Source organism: Talpa occidentalis, unplaced genomic scaffold (assembly GCF_014898055.3).
Source record: "Talpa occidentalis isolate TD23 unplaced genomic scaffold, MPIMG_talOcc4v2.1 talOcc4.4, whole genome shotgun sequence".
NCBI lineage: Eukaryota > Metazoa > Chordata > Mammalia > Eulipotyphla > Talpidae > Talpa > Talpa occidentalis.
Window position 1 is genome coordinate 129,841,216 of NW_023604295.1, and position 6,262 is coordinate 129,847,477.

The following is a 6,262-nucleotide window of genomic DNA, read 5'->3' on the forward strand; positions in this document are numbered from 1 at the left end:
TACTTTCTTAAGAGTTGTTTTTGTACTTTCTGAACTAATGTACCATCAGTCTTTTGAACAAGTCTCTACATGTATTAAGCGAAATATAAATCCATATTTTTATGTTAATTGAAGATTATGGCGCAGAGACAAAAGAGAGCTAATTTTAGATAAAATTGCTGAATGTTTTCAAGGAAGAAAGAGTGTGTACACTTTTCTTTTATTGCACATGAATGCTACAAACACAGTAATTGCTTTCTTTCTGCCACTTTTTGAAGATTTTGAGTAGAAAAGCAAATGGTGTACTTTATTTATAAATGAGTAAGTTGTACTCCCTTGGCACTTGTACTTGTTACTAGGGCTGCTGTAACAAACACCAGACTGGATGGCATAACCAACAGAAATTTATTTTCTGGCAATTCTAGAGGCTGGAAGTTCAAGATGAAAGAGATGACAGCGTGCGTTGATTTCATTCTGAGGCTCCTCTCCATGGCTTGCAGATGGCCCTTTTCTTTCCGTGTCTTCTCGTGGCCCTCCCTGCCTGTGTGTCAGTGTTTTAATCTCTCCTCCTTCTTTTATTTCACATCATATTTGTCAGCAGCTGTGGCTTTCCCAGTAGCACTCAGCCACAGCAGGGCAGGGACCTTTTTGTTTTCATTCTCTACACTGCTTTCCTCCTGATTGGGTGCGACTGAATGTTCATTGCTACTTTGGTTATTATTTTGGTTTTATTATGCTATTCTAGAGGCTACCCTCATATTTTCTGATTCGTATTTTGTTATTTTCCTATTAGTAGCTAGGAAATGAGTCCAAAAAATCAAGAGGAAAACTTTAACATGTTTACATTAAAATCATCTGGAATTTTAGTTGTGGATTATTAATTTTTTTACAATCGTATTTTATTTTTATTATTTTTTAAAGATTTATTCATTTCTATACAAGAACTGGGGTACAGGCCAGATGCACAGGAGGGTGAGAGCACCCTCCCTAACTCCCCCTCATGGACTATGAAAGGCACCCACTTGCTGATCTCACGTGTTTTTGCATGGTTGTCTCTCAGTCTGTGTGTTGTTTGAGCCCCAATCTCCTGTTCTTATAGCAATAGCAGTTATATTGGATTAGAGCTCATATATATGACCGCATTTTACTTCAGTTACCACATTAAAGACTCTATTTCCATATAGGGTCATATTCTTGGAGGGGGGTGCGGTTAGGACTTCAACTTAAGAATTGGGGAGGTATGATTTACCCCATAACAGGCCATTCCAACATTCTATCTTGAGAGCAGTTTCTGAGAACAGAGGGACATGGAAACTTCTGGGTGTCAACAATGTCTTTTTTCTTGCTTTGAGCATAATTGTACAGGTGAGTTTACTTTGTAAAAGATTTTACAAGAGTAAAAACAACATAGTTTAATACATTTACTGTGTACTAAATAAACGTATCAAAATCAATTTTAATTTCATCATGAGAGGTAACAGCAAGAAAATTAAATGTTAAAAAGATAAAAATTCAATATCAGCACAAGGGCAAATAATTAGAAATAATCTAATAAAAGATATGCAAGACATCTAAGAGGGAAATTATAATTTATGAATGACATGAAAGAAGATTTAATAATTCAAGATATCAGCCTTATTCATGGACTTGGGATTCAATATTGCAAAGATGTAGACCGTGTTCAAACCTAATTAAAATTGCATTAAAATCTCAACAGATTTGTTTCTTTGGGGTGGAGGGTGGAATGTGACCAGTTTATTTCATACAAAGAGCCAGGATTTACATTCTTGAATAATAAGAGGAAATTGGAGGAAATATCACCACCAGCTATCGAGACTATTAACTATAATAATAGTTAAGATAGTATGGAATTGGCATAAAACTAGAAAAGAGATCTCAGTCACAAACACCTAACACCAAGTGAACCCTTAATTTATTACAAAGACGGTTCTAGAAAAAGGGAGCAGGGTGAAGGGAAGAACTATCTCTTGAATAGTTGATGTTGACAATTAGGTATTCATATAAAAATAATATTGAGGGGCCTCCCTGGCGGCGCAGATGGTTGAGCACAGCTATGAAGCTGTATGCAGCCTCTGCAATGCCGGTTCGATCCCTGCCGGCCGGGGAGATTCCCACATGGGACCACGCAGTAAAAAATCAACAAATTTGACCATATTAAATTAAGAACATCTGCTTACAGTATAAAAACAGGACAAAGATAAGGTACATAGTACAGATGATGTTTGCAACATATATAGAGAAGGGCTCTTATCCATGATAGATAAATGACTCCTACAAATGAATAAGAAAAGCCAGGTGACACATTAAAAAAATGGGATAAACATTTGAGCAGGCTTTTCTCAAATGAGGAAATCCCAATTGCCAATAAAGATATTAAAATATGCCTAATGTCATTATTAATCAAGAAAATGCAAAATTAAAACCACAAGATGCTACCACACTCCCCCTAGGTAGTCAAAAGTTCAAAATACCAAATGTTGGGAAGGAGGTAGACCAATTTGAACCCTCGTATTCTGCTGGGACTATGTGAAGGCATTATGTATATATCTAGTGGACAGAATTTGGCTGTCTCTGGTCAAGCTGATATTGCAACTGTTCCATTCCTGGAACTATACACTCGAGAATCAGATATGGTTCCCTATGTAGAATGCTCATAGCAACATTATTTGCAATTGCTGCAGTCTGGAGACAAACCCCAAGTCTGTCAACAATAGTGTTGATAAATATATTGTGCTGTATTCATCCAATGGAATACTGGATAGAGATACACAACATAGATAACTCTTAGAAAATGTAATGTTGAAGGGCCTCCCTGGTGGCACAACAGGTTAAGACGCAACCTATGAAGCTATCCACAGCCTCTGCAACACGAGTTCGATCCCCAGCCAGGGAGTAACCCACATGGCACAGCATACCTCTCCTGTCTCTCCTGCTGCTCCCCTCAGCAGTGTATTTCAGTCTATCTGCCTGTTCTGCTCCCCACTCCATCTCTGGTGAATCCTCTCACTCCCACACACCTCTGGCCTGTACCCCAGTTCTTGTATGCATAAGTAAATCTTAAAAAAAAAAAGAAAATGTAATGTTGAAAGAAAACACAATGTTAAGGGAAAGAGAATACGTACTAAACAAAACTAAGCTATTATTTGGGGGCAATAAAACCATACAATAAGGACGTAATTACTATCAAAGTGAGGAGAGTGATTTTCTCTGGGGTAGAGAGGAGCTTGAGAACAGGAAAGTCACAGAAGTGGCTTTCAGGGTACCAGTGATGGTTATGTGGGTGTTTCCTTTTAGTCACATGCTGTACATTATTTATTCCCTCTTCTGTATTTGTGGTATGTATTACCATAAAATACTTGTGTGTTTTCCTCATAAAAGAAAAAACAGTAATAGTAGAAGAAATTTAAGAGTCATGGTTGATCAAATCTTCAAAAAATTCCAACATTTATCTCAAGGCATTTCAGGATTAGACTAAGAAAGAAGGGGAAAGACTAATAAAGAAGAAAAGCAACATAACACAGCAGCAATTTTAACTCGTTACTTAACCTCTCTATGTCTCAGTTTTTAAAAGTACCAAATCTACAAAGATTATTATTTATATTATTATTATTAACAAGGGTCATACTGCATTAGTCTACAAAATTACTACATAAATTTTACTACATAAAAACCTACGATATATATTGTTTTCTAAGAAGTGACACTGATTAATTATCAGTGTTCAGGTTTAAAACTGGTCTGTTCATAGTTTTATTGCAAAATTCCAGGCCATTAGACGTCTTTTCAAGATAGAATGAAAGTTTTCTTTGTAGGTCCTGATTGGATTCTTTAAGAAGAAAATATTCTGTTTGCAGTAGTCTAGTTAATAAATGCCGTGCATCTAATTTTAATACTTGCTTCAGATTTAAATTATAATTATTATACATTTGATTCGTGTTTCTTTATGTGGACAAAATAAAATTATTCAACATAGTTCCACTATAATTGTGTAATTTCTTTGTTGCTAATAAAAGTAATGGCCCATGCTTTAAAATGAAAACTTAGCTATACTAAACTATGAGAGTAATTCTCTAAGAATAGTCTATTTTTTTTTTTAGTAAATGATTTTTCTCCATAAAATGCTAACACCTAAGAATATCTAATCATTTTTAATGGAAAATTTAAAAATTTTTATCATTAAAAAAAGAAGACATACAAGCATGTGTTTGAATTTTCAAATGGATCAGGAGGGTATGAAATGAAATGTCTCTTTTATTCCCCAAGCTCAGTCCCATTTGGCTGTAATTAGTACTAACAATTTATTGTGGATTTTTAATGCATTTTATATGAATGTAAGTTATATCCTTTTAAAAATATGAATTTATAATTATTAAATACTTTGCTTGTCACTTGATTCATCTGTATCAACACACAAAGAGCTACACTGTACTTTTCAATGAATACCTCACCTTTTCCACTAGATATACTTACATATAGTGGAAATTTCCCTAATTTTAAACCACTCCTCTGCCTACAAAAATTTACAGACTTGTTCTGGTTCTCATAGTTACTGAAAGTGGTGTGGTGATCTACTTGTACATATTTCTTCCCTAAGTGTGAGTGTGTATGTAGAAAAATGTTTGACAATGAAGTTATTGGAGCAAAGTGATACTTGTGTTACAGGGTAACCCCAGAAAGAAACAGGGTGGCCTGGGTGTGAGTCCTCACCTGCATGCTTAAAAATGCTTAGAACAAGGCCTCCCTGGTGGCGCAGGGGTTAAGACGCAACCTATGAAGCAATCCGCAGCCACTACAGCACGAGTTCAATTCCCAGCCGGCCAGGGAGAAACCCACATGGAGGGACAGACCTCTCCTGTGTCGCCCGCTGCTCCCCTCAGCAGTGTACTTCGGTCCGTCTGCCTGTTCTCTTCCCTGCTCTGTCACTGGTGAATCCTCTCACCTCCCCATATCTCTGGCCTGTACCCCAATTCTTGTATTAAAAAAATAAATCTTTAAAAAAAATGCTTTGAACAAGACCCAAATGCAGGCACACCTAGAAAGGTTAAAAAAAGGTTTATTTACAAGTGAAATGGAAAAGGGGGGATGGGGAAGACAGAGAGAAAGAGAGGAGAGATTAATTAGTCAATACCTCCTGTGGGTAAAGGGGTGCATGCTGAAGGTGCAGAACGAAGCCCCTTCCAGGCCCACATGTGTTCCCCTTTATATCAAGCTTGGCTACTCAGCTCCACCCTTAGTTCCCAGCAATTGTACACAAGTTCTCACATGAAACTGTTCAAGTGCAAAACTCACCCTGGCTCTTAACTAAATGTGAATATCTCTCTTCTCAGTCTACTCGTTGGTAAGATGGAATGAATAGTAATAATAGCTACTCAATTAACTTGTGAAATAATCAGTTCAAATATGTGAAGCACGAACAACAGATCCTGGCTGGTGCCTTGTAACTCAGATGTTGGCTGCAGCTATGATGATGGTGAGGAGGAAGATGATGATGATGAATGGAATCCTTGGTTCATCTCTGTATTTTATGAAATACCTGACATATTTATTTGGAGGACAAAGGGAAATTGTAATGCCACTTTATTTTTTTTTAAGATGGTTATTTATTTATACATACAAGAGCTGGGGTACAGGCCAGAAATGCGGTGGGGGGGGGTGAGAGGATTCACCAGGGACATTGGGGAACAGAACAGGCAGATCGACCGAAGTACACTGCTGAGGGAAGCAGCGGGCGAGTCAGGAGAGGTCTGCTGCACCATGTGGGTTGCTCCCTGGCTGGGGATCGAACTCATGCTGCAGAGGCTGCGGATTGCTTCATAGTGCAGTGCTTAACCCCTTGAGCCACCAGGGAGGCCCTGTAATGTCACTTTAAAGGGTACTTTATACTTGAAGATAATGGAGGATCAAGTGATTAATAATTTCAAATATACTATTCACTATTTTTCCCAAATAACATGCCAAATCATTCTTTTTTTTTTTTTTAATAGAGGCATGTTATTTATTTATTTATTTGTTTGTTTTTGTTTGTTTTGTTTTATACATGCACTGGGTACAGTCAGAAGCGCGGGAGGGTGAGAGAATTCACCAGAGCCAGAGCGGGGAGCAGAGCAGGCAGAAGGACCGAAGTACACTGCTGAGGGGAGCAGCGGGCGGCAGGAGAGGTCTGCGCGCCATGTGGGACCCTCCTCTGGTGGCCGGGGAGCAGCCGGGGATCGAACTGGCGCTGCAGAGGCCGCGGGCAGCTTCGCAACCCAGCGCTCAACCG